The sequence below is a fragment of the Argiope bruennichi genome, chromosome 4 (genome assembly GCF_947563725.1).
Source record: "Argiope bruennichi chromosome 4, qqArgBrue1.1, whole genome shotgun sequence".
Taxonomy (NCBI): Eukaryota; Metazoa; Arthropoda; class Arachnida; order Araneae; family Araneidae; genus Argiope; species Argiope bruennichi.
Window position 1 is genome coordinate 41816287 of NC_079154.1, and position 19999 is coordinate 41836285.

The window sequence follows — 19999 nt, forward strand, 5'->3', positions numbered from 1 at the left end:
TTTATTGATATGACCAATCAATTAGAAAAAAACACAATCTTTATACAAATAATATGTAATTTTTGTAATGAATATGTGGCATATTTAAGGATTTTATTCATTGAATAATGACCAAATTTTAAATACTTTAGTCATAATAATGTTTTTTAAACTTCTAGTAAACGTAATTCTTATAATTCAGTTTACAAAAGTTACATCCGAAGTTTCACCATTGTCTACTTGAAGCTGCATTTTCAATAACTTACAGATCTTTTTTATCTTTATTCATAAATTAGACAAAATGATTTATGAAATAAATTTAAATTCGAATAAGTACGTCATGTAATGCGATTCATGATTCTTTCGATTAGTATCATGATTTTAATTTTTCTTAACTGGTACCTAATTTTTTCTTTATTGCTATATTAATCTATTGAAGAACTATTCTATGATGTACCCGTTATTATTATTATTATTTTAATATTGGAACTAACATTTTCTAAGAAATGTTAGTTCCACTGAAATATTTTGGGTGCAAGTGAATAGAAATGAGTTTTATTTGTTTCTGTTTCATTGCATGCTTCCTTTTAAAAAAGGATGCGATTAAAAATAGCATATTTCTCACATGAAAAATTTTCCACATAGAGATTACGAATTAATAGGATTTAATATGTTGGTATTTACATTATATACTTCATGAAACGATAGTTGATCAATCATATATCTTAGTTTTAATGAATTGTAGGGATATTTAACATAATACAAATGTTTCATATCGGTAGACATATTTTTCAATTATTTTTCTGTCTTATATTTTGTTCTTATTTGAAGAGAGGGCTTTTAAGTGTGCAATATCGCACATTGATCTTATTACTACACATAATCGTAGCATTTCTTAAATTAGCAATCACGGATCTTTTTTTTTTTTTTTTTTTTTTGTAAAAATCTGTTTTAAAGAATTTGACTACGTTCGGGATGAATTTTTTGAAAAACATTTGAAAATAGTTATAAATATTTGCATAATAAAGATTGTAAAAAACATCACGAAACTAAAAAAAAAAAAAAAAAAAAAAAAACTGAAATAGACTATTAACTGGTACTTAAAGTTTTTTTTTTTTTTTAAATTAGGAAAAAAAAATTTTCTTTGGCTAAAAACAGGTATAATGCAAAAATCTTCTAATTTAGTGGCTTATCAAATGAATAGCTTAAAATTTTGTGGATAATTTAAGAAATATATTATCTAGTTAATGAATTAAAAACTAAGCTGTATTTCTATCCATTCTTTAAATATTGGCATTCAATTGATAATTAATAAGAAATTTTAGTTTTTTCTCACATTGTGAAGCACTAAATCAGCTATAAAATACTTATAAATGAATAGATTACTTATTATCTAGTTCAGGAGCTGCAGAAAATATTGAGAAATTATTATACTAAATTTGAGCAAAAAATATGCATTAAATTTTAATTTATCAAGTTTTTCCTACGAAAATTCTATCATATTTTATATTTGAGAAAATAGCACCTAATAATGTAAAATAGCATTAAAACGTATGTAAATGTAAATATACAAATCAGAGTAAAACTTAGAGTAAACTTAGAAAACAAAAGTAAACTTAGAATCAAAAATCTAATGGTTTTATAAAGAAATCTGTTCAAATATTAAGAATGTTAATTTAAAAAAAAATAATAATAGTTTCGCCAAAAAAAAAAAAAAAAAAAAATCTGTTTTTGAACTGATTACCTTAACCAGGCAAGTCTAAATTAACGTAAAACACTAACCGAAATACTTAGATGAATGATTATTTTTCAATAGGTTTATGTGTATTTATGTGTAGAAAAATATCCCCAATATATTTAATACTCAGTTAATTTTTGAAGGAATATCATTATACAAATCTAGTATTTAGATTTATCCCCTTTAATTTCGTTTTTAGCCTTATATATGTCAAGAAATATGGCCAGGCCTGACTTTTATGGCAAGAGAAAGCTCATAATCGATCAGTAAATCCTTCACATATTCCCGTTTTATTTCCGTATTTCCAATCTCTCGGTTGTGCTTAGGGCAAATAAAGAGCCGGAAGGATATCATCAGCTTCAGTTCAACCGCATTGATTATATGAGCCACAACGGTCATAGCGCTAAATGGAGGATATCCTTTGCGTTCACCCTCGATTTGTAAGGTATGGAAAATCAGGGTGGAGCCATCCCCACTGCATAATGCATAGGCCGCTTTCTTTTTTTAGTTATCTCTCCTCTGTTGTTACCTCTCCCGTATGCCACTGGTCACCGCAGCCCGGTCGTAATCGATACCGAAAAACGACTACTCCCGTTTCAGGACGATACTGTTAACGGTCTTGTTTCCAATCCCAAGAATGGAAAACTTTAATGGAAAGATCTTTACAGCTCTTTCTTTTCTTCCCACGTTCTCTGTGATTTCTTTCAGATTTTTCCCTCGATTTTTTTTTCTTTTAAAAGAAAGGTGGGAGGCTGTTTGAACTTTGTTGCTTCTGCGATGAGGTTTGTAAAGATTCAGAAGAATGAAGTACTGGTAAGGAAGAGGGCGGAAGAGAGAGAGAGAGAGCGAGAGCTAAAATCCAACGGAGACGGGAAAGCAATTTATTTGGTGGATAGAATGAACATGTTCGCTCCCCTTTCTGTTGTCTTGGTGATTGTTTTTTTCAGCGACTTCTCTTCCAGTAGATTCTTTGGGATTAGTTTGTGGAAATTTTGGTTTCCCTCACCTTTTTCGAAAACTTAACGCCTTTTCCTCTCTAGTTTTCAGTTTCTGAATCAAGCCTGTTATTTTGCCGAGGAATAATTCAATTTCCTCGAGAAGGTAAAGCAATAGTTTGGCTTCATCAGTATCAGGTAAACAAAATTGCGTTCAATAAATAAAAGCAAATAAGGATATAGTAAATGGAAAACTATTGTTTTATATGCTTATCGTTGTTTTTTGTACTTTTTATTGATCCAGTAAAACGGAAATGCCGTGTCTGAAAGCTAAAAAATGTAGCTACTTTGAAAGCACCTTTAACCAGGTTTATTCAGTTGGCGATAAACATTTTAGAAAAAATCTGGCCAAGATGAACTGCTGGGAGTTTTTTCCAAGTACAGTGTGAATGCTGATTGGTTTCTTCTGAATCTCCCACAAAAACGCAACACATTTCATATTTTAGAGATGGGACTCACGGACTTCAGGAGTACCCTAGGAGCTCGAAAATCCATAAGACCATGAAAAAGCAGTATAAGCGCCCATTTTCATGAATCTTTGATTCTCGGAAGCTATAAATGTTAAATCAAGTATTGCTAAGATATCAATCTAAGCTCCCTTCTGAGCCATCGCAACAGTTAACTTCCTTAAGATCTCAAAATATCCATTTAAAATTGGGATTCTGGAAGCGAAAAATCAGTAATATTTTCAGTCAGGTGTATTTTCAACCAATAGAGAATATAGAATCGTGTATTTTACTGGCATTGTGGTTTTTTTAAAAATAGTTGGCCTCATTTAAATCAAACGAAGCATTTATAGTTGAATGAACAAGAGAGTAAAATGTCTTTTTTCGGTGATCCTCTCGATTGTATAGATAAAGAGTAACAACCAGAATAGAATAGCTCCTCAATGATTTGGTGATATAATCTCACTATTAATAAATATAATGTTATTTAGAAAAATTGGGCAAGTATAATATTCAAGTGGAAATCAACTAGTATATTGGAATGCAACTAAATATGCAATAATGTTATATTTATTCTGCTTACTTTCATGTCCCTGGGGCTTCTGAAGATTTGACCTGTAACAGATAAGATTTCTGAAGATTTAACATACATTAGGTCGCAAATATTGGGAGGATCTGTATTAAAATCATGATTCGATCTAGGAGAAACTGAGGAAAAAAAGTATAGTTATGAAGCCATTTCTGTCTTAGATGAAAATTGTTGCAAGTTTTTATGTACATAAATTGTAATTCTTATCAATTCGAATTTTTCTTATTAAAAAAAATTCTAATTTTACTCAATTGTTTTCTGAAAAAGTATTTTGTTGCTACATGAGAAAATAAGCCCAAGAAAAATGAGTATAAGTGAGACATTAAATATGCAGAAAATGAGATTCCTGCATGTACAAATTTTACATATTTAATTTAATAATAGGTATAATTTACCTTCAGTTTGGTCGATGATGATCCAAAAACAGTCAATAATAAGCAACCCTTCAGTAAGAAACATTATTTAAAATAAGAATGTGAGAAAATAATTCATCACACAGCAAATTTTTTTTAATGAAATAGGCTTTATTAATTATTTACCAATCGATCAGTCTTCAGTGATATTTAATACTCTAATTAGAAATGGAATATTTACGAAAATTTATGATTCCTTATCTGTTTTAAAGATAAATTAATTTGATTTTTTTTGTTTAAAAAATTAGAGGTGTTTATTTATATAATGTTCAGATTTTTTTAATAACCGGCATTTAAGAATTCGAAATTTTTATGAATTACTTGTAAGTAAAAAAATAAGAAGAAGTATTTTTTTTATATTTACTGAATTGAAAAGAATATGAATAGAAATTTACTTTATATATTTCAACTAAACCATTCTAAAATTCAATATATTTTACTGGTTCTTTCTTATATAATGATCCAAATTTCTTTTAATAATAAAAAGAAGAGAATTGCAAAGATATACTCTACAATTTGAGAAATATTTATAATTTTTATAAATAATTCGTTTAATGAAAAACATATTCTTCATATTCCCTACCGTTCAAATGACTCGCATGTAAATACAAACATCTAATTACAGTTTCAACATTGACGAATGAATCTTGAGAGAAATTAATTCTCAAATCAATAAATTCCCTTTTCAAGAATTATTTAAATCCTCTCCTTTGAAATTGATAGTTAAATCATCAATCCTGTTTAACAGTCTGTAAATCCTGATATGAAGTTATCATTTTTAAGCAATTTAAATGCAATAAACCAAGTCGATTTCCTGAGGTTCTTTATTTCTGTCTTTTCAATCGTGAGCCCAATTCCGCGTAACTATATATTTAACGACGTACAAATGGCTAACGAATACTGATCGGATATCCCGATCTGCCCAGGCATTTACGTAATTAAGGCTTACTTTGTTCCTGGTGCTAATTACCGAAGGCAAGAATTATCTACGTAAAGATATTTCCTTTCGTATTCGCTTAATCCTAAAAGAGAGACGAATTAACTATAATTTCCTCTTACATGCGAGTCGGACTACCGATTAATGTTTTGGTTTCCTTTTCCATGATAGATAAGAATGCCTCTCTTGTTGCATTTTGATGAGATAATAGCAACTTTGATGTATTTAGTGATGCAGAAAGAGCAGTTTATCAATGCAAGATAATAGCAGATAATTATTGTTGCCAGTTAAAAATAATTGTCAGTTGTTTTTAGGATTGGATTAATAATAAAGTTTTGTTTGGACTATTCCTTTTAAAAAAAATTCGTATACTAAGTATACAAATAAATTATTGTGATCGTTTAAAAATCGGAATTCGAGACTTTAATATATTTTCAAAATTCAAATTTTTGAAAAATACATTTTTGCAGCTATATTTGCCTGTGCTTGATCACGATAATTCATAACGGTTTCAACTAGATTGATGAAATTTGGACAAGAAATCTGTGGATTTCCATCAAATTTTAAATGAAATCCATTCAGAAGAAATCTGTATGTTTGAATATATTTTAACATGATACTTTCAAACTAGAAATATATAGATGGATAAAATATGGTTCACCGATTTAGCATTTAAATCGTAAATACCTGTCGATTTTGAACTAAATCCGTCAAGAAGTTTGAGCACCTGTCACTCTGTACTTTTAAAGACATGTAATAATAATGATGAAGTTTTGGATGTAAATAAATATGTTATTAAGTGGTAGCAGTGTGCGAAATTTTAATTTCAAACGAACAGAAAAATGAATTCAAAATACGCTTTCGCAGTTCTTGTGTTTGTGTATTAATTACCAGCCTTAAATTCATCACTTATACATAAAACCAAAATCAAATTCTAGTCGGATTAAATTTCAAACATTTCTCATTTTAAGATAGAATTAAATTATAACTTTTCCGAACTATTTCAAAATGTCAAGCTATTTTTATTACAAAAATCCTTAACAATTAGCAATATGATTAAAATATTATTTATTCGTTTATAATATTAAACGATTGATTTAGTAAATTAATACTGAATTTTTAATATATGATTTCTAATACGCAATATAATAGTATGGAATTTCACATCGCAAATGAATGACCCATTTTCATATATTAATATCGCTTCCATTAAATCTACAGAATACTAACACTACGTCGTTTTAGGACTATAAATATTTAACATGCACAAAATACAATCAACGGATCTGTAGTATGGGAGACATATCAAATAGCTGCTTTCTGCAATTCTGTTGTTTCTAAAATGTGGGGTTTACACCCAATTGACAGCGCTGCATTATTAATATTCATCTAAAAGTACTTATTAATAAACAATATTCCCCAATACGTACTTATTCTATTTAAGTGGCAATAAAACAGCTCTGGTTCAGAAAACTTTATCTTATTACTCGCCAATTATGTTACACAACGATACTTTGAAGAGCATCATCATTGATAAATCGTTAAATAATTGTTAACTCAGGAAACAATTGAATCAATTATCAACACAAAAGCTTAGGAAACAATAATCACTGGAATCAATCTCACCGTTATTTCAAGCCTTTGTAAACTTGAATGGCATCGCATGAGACTTGGAAGAGAAAATTTCGAGGAGCTACATCTAAGAATCACTGTTACGTATCCAAGCGTCCTTTATTGGGGAGGGAATAAAACAAATATCTATAAGAATTCAAGAAACAAAAGTTAATTGGAAAAGTTTTCTCGAAACATACGCAATGAATGTAGTTTGTTATTTTGACAAAAGAATATTGTATTCGAAGCTCAATTTCCCATTTCTGAGATTCGAGCCTGCACTGCTTATTTTCCGCTCTCGTTAAGTTGCCGAATTATTGAATGGAAATAAACGAGTTTATTTTTCCATCCAAGCAAGGCGGTTGCCATTTCACCTCATTAACGACGGAAATGGAAACAGCGCTCAAATTAAGATTCACAGATACTTCCACGATAGCATGGAAATTACTGCAACATTTTCCCATCTTCAAAATATTTCGATAACAATTTAATGATAACCGTTTTTCCTGTCATTTTTATAGCATTTTATCTTTCGTGACATTTTAAACTTTTTTCTTTATTCTGGGTAAAGGTGCTGCAGCATCAAAATTGCTTTTTTGTGTGAGTGTTTTTGCGACTTTATATATCTTAATTAATATATCCTCAGGACATTATTCCCCCATGTAAAGCTTATATATTTTAATTTAATATATATGTCTTCAGGATTTTATTTCCATGTGGACCTTCTCATCTGCAAAATATTTTGATAGCAATTTAAAGATAGCTATTTTTTTATCATTTTTGTAGCACTTTATCTTTAGTGGCATTTTTAATTTTTTTTTCTTTTGTGTGTGTGTGCATTTTTGCGACTTTATATATCTTAATTAATGTATCCACATGATTTTATTTCCCATGTAGAGCTAAAATATATTAATTTAACATATATGTTCTGAGGATTTTATTTCCCATGTGGACATTTTCCATCTGCAAAATATTTTAAAAACAATTTAAGGATAATCATTTTTATAGATTTTCTCCTCTGGGACATTTGAAATTTTTTCTTCATGCGGAGTAAAGGTCCTGCAGCATCAATTTTTGTGTGTGTGTGCGTACCTTCGCGGCTTTATATATTTCAATTAATATGTCCAATTTTATTCCCCATGTAGTGCTTACATATTTTAATTTAGTATATATATATATATATATATATATATATATATATATATATATATATATATATATATATATATATATATATATATATATATATATATATATATATATATATATATATATATATATATATATATATATATATATATATATATATATATATATATATATATATATATATATATATATATACAAAAGTATTAGAATCAAGTTAATAGGAAAAACAAAAACCAAATAAAAATTAAACCAAAAAAATTATTAAAAAATATTAAAAAAGAATCCGGCCTGAAGACTTTTTCAAGGGTCACCCTCAGGCAGGGATTCAAATAAAGGGATTTTTTCTGTGAGGACATACAGACATTAAGTCTAATAATGATTCCTCGTGACCCGAAAATCCCCCGAAATTATGCTCAAGAGATATACCATTTTAACAGAAAGGAAATACAAAATAACAAAGTAGAAAAAAACCACAAAGTAAAAATACAAATATATATATTATTTCCCAGGTAAAGCTAATCTCATGATTATCTAACATTCTTAAGGATATCTCTAGAGCTTCACATATTTTTTTCCCTCCAAAATAAAAATGTGTCTAGTTTTTTCTGAATTTCTTTCAGAACACTTAATTCAACCGTTATTTAAGTGCCTTGGCTAACTGAATATGCTATATTTGATTTTTTTTTAACGTGGGTCTGTGATTTTTGGTTTCTATTTAGGAAGACTACGAGAACTAAGCCAGAATAATCATATTTCTCATGGTCTTGCTCGTTTCACCATGTGTAGCGGCTAAATACATTCTCAAAAAGAGAATATAAATAGTTGCAGTCTCACAAATTTTCGCCGATATTATAGATATTAGCTCTTTCTTTTCCTTATTGAAACAAATATGAAAGTTCTTTCTTATTGATCTTCTAAAATCGTCGTTTCAATAAAATATTTTACGAGTTCATCTTGACCCATAATTTAAAACATAAAGTAATCGATATCTCTTACGTAAGATCTCTGAAATAAGTTATATATTTGTTTATAAATTGCACAAAACTAATTTTTAATATCACGTTATATACAATTATTTTTATGAAATTATTGATTAAACATTTCTCTCATCAGTAACATTTATCTATTATTTTTATTTTGTTACCAAATATAATTTTTTATTATAATGATGATTATTTACATAATCATCAATATTCAATGAGGAATTATATTTTCACATTTCCTGTATTGTATCTCCATGTTTGTTGTATTTTATTCCCTCATTTCCTTTCTTAGTATTTCTTCATTTCTTCTCAATACTGGAATTACATTTCATGATTTGTTGCATAGTAAAATATTTACAGCATATAAAAAGCAAAATAACTCTAAATTTCTAAATAAAAATTAAATTAATTTTGTTATTTCAAAACCCAAGAATTCCATAAATGGAAAAAAAAATCAGAAGGAAAATAAATTTTTGCCTAATAAGATTATCTTAGAATTGTGATACAATTGCTTTTTTGCAAACAATGAGTTTTTTAAAAAACGCAATAGAAAGCAATGAGTTTTTTTTAAAAAAACGCAATAGAAAGCAATGAGTTTTTAAGAAACGAATTAAATGTGTTTAGAATTGACAAATCACAGCAAACTCTTTCAGAATATGCAACTTCATTTATTCATTTATTATTTAATTTTATTCCTTTATAACCGATTTAATTTTATTTTCCTTTTGACATACGGCTCTTTTTGAAGTTGAAAAGATTTATTTAAACACATATTTGGCCTGGTTCTCATGAGTTGTTTGATGAAAGATACTGGAAGTTAGAAAAATAAATACAAATCTGTTTAAGTCGTCTTAAAGCTTTATATATTCCATTCTTTTTCGCATTTTGATACATAGGTTCCGATATGCATGAATTATCCAAAAAAAAAAAAAAATCGAAATGAAAAATAGAAACATAAATCCAAGAAAAATATCAATAAATCAAATGTTTCTTTTGAATAAAGAATGCGTTACAAGAATTCCAACAATTAAGATAATGCTAAGCTATATTTATCATCGGAGGAATAATAACAAATTAAATTTATAACAAGAATCTCAACTACAGAGATAATGCCAAGCTAATTTTCTGCATCAGAATCCAATATCTTCAATAACAACTATCTTCAGAAAGTAAAATAAATTTTTAATGAAGTTATCAAAAAAATTTACATTTATTAACATATTCATGAAATTGCATTCATTTACTTTACTTCCTTTTACGTTTTGACACACACACATATATAAAAATGACGTATATAAATAAATTCTTCACGAATCAATGTATCAGGAACCTTGAATTAAAAAAATACCTAATAAAGATAATATATATATATATTTAATAAATAAGGCATTAGAAGAATCTTAATAAAGGAGATAATGTCAGGTAATTTTTCTGTATCAGAACCAAATCTCTTTATCATCAACTTACACCAGAAAATCTTCATTTTATTTTTAAGGCTATAATCGTTAAAGCAGCAAAAAGAATTATAATGTTACTATTCGAATAACAAAACTGATCTTCAAATAAAATTAATTCTTTTATCAGACGAACCGAGAAAAATGTATGTCATTTTGTTCATGAGATTTAATCCCTCAACTTCAAAGCTACATATTTTAAATTAGAAATCAGATTCTCTCTTGCAATCCCAGGCGGCTTCGCACGAATAAAACACCACTTATCATCATATTCCATCTGTCAAAAATGATGTCCCAAAATAATTTTCTCATTTGGACATACCCGGGAGGGCATTTATCAAATTAAAATACACTTGTTGAAATTTCTAGTTCATTAAGTCCTTAATGACATTCGGTACTCGCTTCACCGAAAGACAAAGCGTTAAGTTAAGAAAATTAAAAACGATGAGACGAAAATGCAGTTGTTAGATAGAGAGGAGGAATCTCTCCATATTGCAGAAAAGAAATACTCTGTTTGAACTTCTCTTTTTTAAAAACTGTTATGTACATATATCTTTATATTTTTTGAAAAAGAATATTTAAACAGCTATTTTTCTCTTTTGAGAAGAGTAAAGATTGATGGAAATGTATCATAATGAAAATTCTTAAAGCACGAAATAATGATCCTTTATACTTTTCTATTTTTACTTACTTTAATGTTTGGAGAGGTAAAAGAAGAGCATGAAAAGAAAATTTGTTAATAATGAATTGAAGAATGCGAGTAAATCTGGAAGTAGAAAATGCGATGATCTCTGTTTTAAAAGCTATTTAATGTGCATAATTAATCATAAGTTTTCAACTGCAGGTGTGTATCACTTATCGAGAATTCCTTCATAGAATTCCTGCACAAACAAATGATGATGAAATTTTAATTTCATTTCACTGCCACTTCAAAAAATTTTCTGGGGAAAGCAGATATTTGTAAAGATTGCATAAGATTTTAGGCAATTTGGTTTAAGACTTTTGTTCTGTAGTATCTGGAAATTCATTTTATTTATGTCTTAAGTATTGCGATATGTATCTTTGAACTGTATGAGTATTCGAATAAATATCTAAATGGTCAGATGGCTTATAATGGAAAATATTGAAAACATAGTTAAAATTTTGTTATAAAAATGAAAGGAAATCAGTACATATGTTCTTCTCTGAAGTTTGAAAGTTGTGTAAAATAGCGATATATATCTTTGAGTTGCATGGCATTGAAATAAATTGCTTAAAGGCCAGATGGCTTAAAAGGCACACTATTGAAGAAATAATTAAATTCTTGTTATAAAAATAAATGAAAATAAGTACATATGTTCTCCTCTGGAGTTTGAAAGTTGTATAAAATAGCTGATAGGCACTAATTATATTATGAAACCTTTCGTATTCTTTTTAATGTTAATTTTTCAATTAATTCAGTTGAAAGTTGTATAAAATAGTTGATAGGCACTAATTCTATTGTAAAACCGTTCGTATTTTTTAATATTATTTTTTTCTATTAATTCAAAATTAATAGTCGAAATTTTTAAACTTATTGACACATAGCACATCAGTTTCGAGATAATATATTTTTTGAATTATTGTGGGTAATTTAATCAACAAACATTATTTTCAAGTCTGATTCAAGATGTTGTTCAAGATGTCAAGTTGTCTGATTCAAGATGTTGTTCAAGATGTCAAGTTGTCTGATTCAAGACGTTGTTCAAGATGTCAAGCTGTCTGATTCAATATATGAACCGATCTGAACTGTTCAGATCGGTTCACATCTGTTAACTACCTGATCTGTTTTCAGATTTGTTCACTTTCCTGGATCAGATCTGTTTCATTATCTGATTAGTTGATGCTGACGAGTTTGAAATATTTTCTGTGAATAATTGGACGAATAATTTTATATACAAAACTAGATTCAGATTTGTTAATTATTTGATCTGTTCACTATCTTGAATCAGATCTGTTTTACTATTTGATTACTTGATTTTAGTGAGTTTGAAATATTTTCTGTGAATAACGGCACTAATAATATTTTTTTTATCAAAGTTAGATGTTTCTTCTTATAAATTTAAACTTTATAATATAATTACTTATTTAAATTGAAAAGTATTTCATTTACAGTTACAATAAAAATTAGCAAGTTAAAATATTGGAAGCAGTAAATATTTTTTCATAAGAAGGTACACTTCTATCACAGCTTTTTAAAGAAATTTCAATAAATACAATGTTTTTATCTTTTAAAACAATTATACTATTTTGTATAGCAAAATTTGTAGTTTATTACCAAAAATCATCAAAAATAAATCATAATCACAAGCATTATGCACATATGGTTAAAAATTATATAATAATATTCGTTTTAAATTAATCTGCATCCATAAGTGTTGGTTAAAATGTATTTATTTTTATAAGATTTTCTAGAATATTTTGAAATTATAAAAACCAGCAGCATTAACATAAAATATTTGTTGACTTCCCATTAAGAGTAGAACGCCATTGAATAGCCATTAGCACTTATGTATGGAACTTGCCTAAAAGAAATTTAAAAGATACAATTTGTAAATATTTCAACCAAATATTACCAAATTATATTAAATGTATTTGGTATATATTATTATACCAAATATTTTATTACTAAAATATTTAATGGTATTTCAAAATATTCATTTTTATAAATATTTAAATATTTAATTATTAAATATAAACTTCAAAAAAATTTCTTTATTTTATAAAGCATCAGATACGTCCATAATCTAGTAATAGCATCAGTTACAGTAGACCAAGGCATTTATTAATTTATATTGACTTTATTTCAAGTCGTTGAAGAAGTTGAGCAGTGGGATTAGGCAGTCTTGAAATCAATTCAGGGATTACTCTCATAGTATACATAACATGCTAGCCTTTATTATCTATTTATTGATCGTTTCCTGTGCCTTTCCAAAATATCCACGCGCTCCACTGCACAGAAACTAATTAGTTTCCTATCAGGTAAAGTTCCTGCTAGGACTGTCTGACGAACATGCTGCTTACCGTTAATGACCGAAAATTTTTCTACTGATACAGACGGTTCAGTTAGTTGGATTGTATGTGGACTGGAATACACTAAAATGGTTTGGCAAATTAACGACTGCAGGACAAGTGAGCTTACAGATGGTTAAACTACGAGGGTAATGAGCAGCGTTTGTACCTCTACATTTATATTTGCATAGATTAGAAGACTTTTAATAGATGTAGGCCATTTATAAGTAATTTTCTCTCATAAACTTCACTAATCAGTTAAAAACATTCTCATTAACGAAGCACTCTAGAACTCAACAGTGTTCTTTTCAAGGATTTAAACTCAAAATAAAAGCATTTCATTGGAAAATACTTGGATGTATTAAAAATAAATCTTAAATTCAATAAACTAATCAATTCGACTCTTGATTGATAAATCAGAAGATTAAATTAATACACCTTCTGTATTAACATAAAAGATGACTTCATATACTTATCATACCGAATTATTTCATCATTCTGATGCATTTTATTTTGAAACGACATAATTTTGTAATGATTTCGTTAAAATTTAGCATATTGAAGTTCTTGTTTTACAAGCTAGTACATGCTTAAAGAGAATCCAGAAGTCCAGAAAATTATAGCTGATACAGGAATGAGAAAATATTTTAACTTCTGACTTGTTCCAGGATCAACATACGTAAAAATGTATCAGTAATCAATTGGCTGTCGAGTTCTATCTTTCTTCGTTTGTAATGGAAGGAAACTAGTATGCATTTTGGAACTCTTCCTTTTGTTTAACTGTAGATTTCATGTATATAACTTGATGAGGTTTTGTGTACAAAGTGAATTTGACAGAAATCAAAGCTGTAAAATCAGACTATATAAATTTATACGGACTTTTAATAATAATATGACAAATAGGTAATGAATCTAAATACTTTTTAAAAGTAAAATAACAAACAATGTGATTTATTGAAGAAATGTTTTTGAGATTGAGTTGAAATTTAGGCACTTTGTTTTAAGGTGCAATAATTTTATTTTAATATAGCATTGAAATTTATTTAATAAACATGAATTCTTTTTTTAAATCACAGTATGTTTAAAAAATATTTTAAATATTTAGAAAATTATAGCAAAAACTGAAATAGACATATGAATACGAGTAAGACATAGAAACTTGCAACAGAACCGAGAATACATTCTTAATTAACTAACTCATTTCATTTTATAGCAAAACGAAACGCATAATCATTCTAGAGCACTTACAGTTACACAAGAATACAAATTTTTTTCTTGAGATTTGCGACAGAACCTATCTACTTAAGAATGTATTATTAATTATCAGCTGCAAAATTCTCCTTTTCACCTTTCTTTATATGTTAGAAAGAAATGGACATTCATAATGAAGGTATTCATTTTGCTCAACTATGAATTTTTATCTTGATTGATGCATTTTTATGAGCATGTTCTGTGCTCACAAATGTTGATGTTCTTGACTCAACATTTTATACAGGTATTTAGATTTGATAAAAAAAAAATTCCAAACTCTGTCTACATTTATTCTATTTCCATTTGTGTTAAATACTGCTCAATATTGCCATGTTATCTTCACGATATCGTAAGGAATTCAAATTACCGAGTAATAATATAGGATATGTATAATATCCTATGCAATCCTGTACAGTCAGAGAACATTGTATCTTGGGTCAAATTGTTCGCATGTACATAAACAAACAATGAAATAGAATTTTCTGCAATGTATTTCTTTTTTTAATTGATATGGATTTACAATTTCATTGTACATCAAATTTCAATGGATTGATTGTTCAATTTTTGAGATATTCACAGGCAGATCATAAGTCAATTCCAAAAATGATTCTTTTGGACATAAAAAAAAAGGTTGATTTTTGGAAATTTATCAGATTTTTCCAAAAGGGTTTTATGATGAGTTCATTATTTCTTCTTATATTTAACGTGATTGAAAAAAGTGAAACTGGTCGAAAATAAAAGAAATTGGAGAGTTATTTATCGATAAATTATTTCATATTGCTTGCTGTTCAAAAGTATCGAGAAAGACATATTTATAATTTGGAGATGTGCATACAGAACAGATAAAAATGATTCATAAATGATTCATAAAACTTAGTTGGGAAAAAAAAGAAATTTGAGAATAATTTATAGTTAATTTGTTTATTAAGTTAATGATTTATAGTTATAGATTCATGTTTAAAAATATCAAGAAAAAATTATAATTTGAAGATGTGTATACAAATAGAAAAAACAGATAGAAAAGAATCATAACAGATAGAAAAAACAGATGGAAAAGAATCATAACACATAGAAAAAACAGATAGAAAAGAATCATAACAGAACAGATAGAAAAAAAGATAGAAAAGAATCATAACAGAACAGATAGAAAAAAGATAGAAAAGAATCATAACAGAACAGATAGAAAAGATTCGTAAACAATTTATGCCACGTATTCATTTCATAATTCGTGAAACAAATTCAATTTAAGGAACCTGGAGAAATATAGTAAATAACTAAGCAAATTACTTTACTCAAACTAACGCCTTTTGGAAGTAGAGTAAGTTGCTAATGCATCACTTCAGATGAAAAGGAGAACATGAAATCCAGAAACAGAAAAAAAAAATTATCTGTCCAAGGCAAGTAAACGGAAGAAAATAGGGCGTGCATCTGACAATTAAGGCTGTATGATTAACGTCGAAAGTTTCCGACAATGAAAAACGCTGAAACCATTAACAATTCTACCGAGAGTAATTAACGAACATTGAGATACTTGCGGTATTCCGCCAAATTTTTGAAAGAAAATCGAAAAGAAGAAACACTAGAAAAATAACTCGGGGCTTGAGCATCCGTTTTCAAAAAGATTTTCTGTGTTAAAAATTGTTTCTTGAATGTAAATGCCGAGATTTTAATGCTGCGCATAAAAGTAAAATGTGTCACAAATTCGGAGACATTTTGGAAAGAAGTTAAGCTACGCAACATTGAATGGTTTTATTCTTTCTGTTGAATAAAGATTATTGACGAACCTTCTACGAATGTTACAAATGTAGACTGTCAAAATAATTAATACAATTGTATTAATTTTGGTGATTAATAATTTTGGACAAGTTCTTGTGGGAAGGCTTATAAGAATCTTTGTTTTATCTTGGGGAAACCTAAATTCATCAACTAACAGAGCCAACAGCCTATTCATCTTCTTAATAAACATAAACTATAGCATCATTTATCTTTATGAATCTACCCGCTCTCTGTAGTTTTATAAGCTCGGTTAGATTAATTATTTCGAAGTGTTTTATGAACTATTTTAAGAAGTTATGGTTTAATATATGTTATAATTAAATAAGTTAAAACTCATTATTTATAATTATACATGTTACTGGCAAAGTTTGAAATTTTCTATTCTACGTAATGCCTAGTCATTTTTGGGTAAAAGAAGAAATGAATATTATTTCACACATTTCCTAAGCTTTCTAGGCATTAGCACGGATTATTTTATAGGCATTAACTATCAGGTGATTGTACTTTAGTCAAAGCAGTTTTTTCCCCTTTTTTTTCTTGTAACCAATTTCCTTCTTTTCTTCCTTGTCAAATTCTTCGTGGTGTTTTTCCATGATGTTTCATGAATTTATGTTTTGGTCAATTATATTTACATTTCATTGCAGCAATACAGATATAGTTTTTAGGATTTCAGTTTTAGCATATATTCCTCTGCACACAGATGAGGACATGGCATGATAGGGTGAACTTTCGGCTTCGAGAACTGTTGAGTACAGTGGCGGCAATGTTAATTTTAAAAGTACGAAATGCTTCGCCGAATACTTGTTAAAAGAAATGAAATGAAATTCATTTTGTAGAGGGACGACACTTTTTGTAACTTTATTATGAGTTAGATGAAAATAATAGACGAGTTTCAGAAACAGTTATTTAATTATTTTCTAAGTTCCACATTTCACAAGACAAAACAAATGCGAACACGAAAATACATGACACTCACTTAGAATAGAATCTAATAATGATCCTCAAGAAGGATCATGGGAAATGTTAATAGGGCAACGCCATCTGTTATATCAAAAGATATATTAGTAGAGTTATGTGACCACTACAGTTTCAAAATAAGATTATTCTTTCCGCTTAATAAGCGAGAAACTTCTCTTTCAATTTCGTTTTTTCTAGAAAGAAAGATATGTAATTTGTTTTGCATTGTTTCCATTTTTCTTTATGTATTTTCAATAAAGTATATTTAATAGTTCTCTTTTGCTATCTTTTTCTAAAATACATTTATATTTTTGTAGAATGCAGTCTTCGAAATAGAGGTTTTATCTTGCCATTTTCAGTATATAAAATGTCTAAATATTACTTATAATAACTAGGGAAATTTAAAAAAAAAACATTCATAATTCATAATTTGCCGAATATTAACCAAAACATTCTAAAGAATGTCGGCGTTTCATATAATTAACGATTCACAAATTTTAGACATGAAAAGTCAAATATAAAAGTCAAGTTAAAACGAGCTGACAGCTTTAAGAGCATAATGATCAAAAGTGGTAAGTGATGTATTATGAAAAATTTTGTCGGCAAATGTATCATGAAAAAGTACAATTAACAAGGAAAGATAATTAATGTTACCATTTAAAATATCACTGAAAAGCTTATCGATAAACAAGTTATAAAAATTAAAATAATAATCAAATAATCAAATCATGATGCATTTCAATTATATGCAATGTCACGATAAAATTAAATGACAAATAAATAAATCTTCCGAGAATTAATTAATTAATAATTAGAATAATGCAAAAATAAATTGGTTATATTTCACACTGTTTTTCAGAATCGAGGATTACTAATGAGGCAATTAACACATTCTTTTGCCTTTATTTAATATATGATTTAATTAATATCGCCTAAATGATGTAAAGCAAACATAAAAGGAATTTTTTCGCCCGTATGGTTCTCAAAATACTTTTTTGCTAAGCTGTCTGTAAGACTGATTATTTTCTGATAATCGTAGAGAAGCGGACAGAAAGTTGACAGAAAAGGGTTGTAACAAGTTTCGGCGAACTCAGTGCACAAAAAAGTCAAACAAACGAAAATTTTTAGCTGAATGTGGACAACGTCAAGTGATTTAAAAGAACTTCTCTAACTAGATGTTTTCCTAACGTTTTGCTGATGACAGTCTTTTTGATTGAGTAAGCTTTTAGATAGTGACTTTAATAATCCTTTAAAAACTTTTTATTCCTTTCTCTTTCTTTAAAAATTTTACCCTGGAATTAATTGAGATTATTTAATGGCTTTAAATAGATAGTGTTGTATTTTATTAATATATATTGTAAGTGACATTGTAATAATTAATTTTATTAGGATATTTGTAAAAGCAACACAAAACTTGCATTTTGAAATTATTGCTCATCGTGATTGTCAAAATGCTAAATGAAATTTTGCTTTTTTTTTCTATAAGTATTGCATTTAATTTTCTGTGTAAAATGTGTTCTATAAAATTAAATTGGAATGGCTCCCAAAATTAATTTTTTGAAAATTTCTTAAACACTTATCTAGCTATTACCTTTTTTTCGAGAAGAATCATTATTATTTTTTTATATATAAAGGAAAAAATTAGAAAAGATGTTCTTTCTCGCCTTTTTTCCTTCTTCGTCACAGTTTCTTTTTTCTAAAAATTTAACTTAAAATAAGTAAGAAGCATTTCAATATGTCATGCGAAGTTTATACTGTCGTATGTTATAAGCTAGTTGATGTGAATTACTGATTGAAAATGTGTTTTATTTATAGTAATGATTCCCTTAGAATTAATAAAACTGATATATAAAAAAAGATTCTTCTGAATTATCTTTTTTTCCTTTCAAAAGGTTTTTTTTTCCAGAAAATTAATTATTTTCATATGAAATTAAAAATCTTACATTTTCTTAATCATTGAAAAATTTCTGAATGAAATACGATATATTGTTCACTTAAGGATACAATTTTCAGAAAGAGTTTCAGTAACATATAAAATATTTCAAAAGATATGTTGTAATAATAATTTATTGTCTTGTGATTTTAGAATAAGGCATCAACAGGAACATAAGGAAATACTATTTATTCAGATTCAATGAAAATATGAAATTTCTTTTCAAAACTATAAGGGCTTGGAATAATCTATGAAAGTTTTTTATCAATGGTCTTTATTTTTATACTCCAGATCTGGTGATAGCAATTGATATAATGTCTATTTCTAAAATCACCCATTTTTTGGAATTTATATACGGTTATTAACGTCTTCATATATATTTCTGTATATTTTATATAGTAAAATAATTTGTAAATGAGGCTTATAAAAATAAAGACTTTAAAGTTACATTTTAAATAATAAGGATTTTTTAAACGCTTTATAATTTCAACTTGTTTTATAATGTGAAGCAATAATAGCTATCGTCAAAAGCTATTACTGCTTCACATTATTAAAAAAAAAAAAACATTATAGGCACATTGAAGAAAAGTTTAAATATAAATTGAATTTGTGGAAAATATTTGCAAAATAGAAGGGGAAATAATATCTCTCAATATTCATAAAATATTGAAATGTGCTGTTTATTTTAATTATTAATAATAATTGAAATTTTGAATGCTGATGACTGCTACGCTTTTCAGTATATTTGTTTTATATTA

The 19999-nt window shown here is 27.5% G+C and overlaps 1 protein-coding gene across 2 annotated transcripts in view; it reads left to right on the forward strand.

Moving 5' to 3' along the window:
- LOC129966994 (uncharacterized) overlaps positions 1 to 19999 on the forward strand; it is an 86980-nt gene that overhangs the window by 49595 nt on the left and 17386 nt on the right. The gene's annotated exons all lie outside the window — the stretch shown is intronic.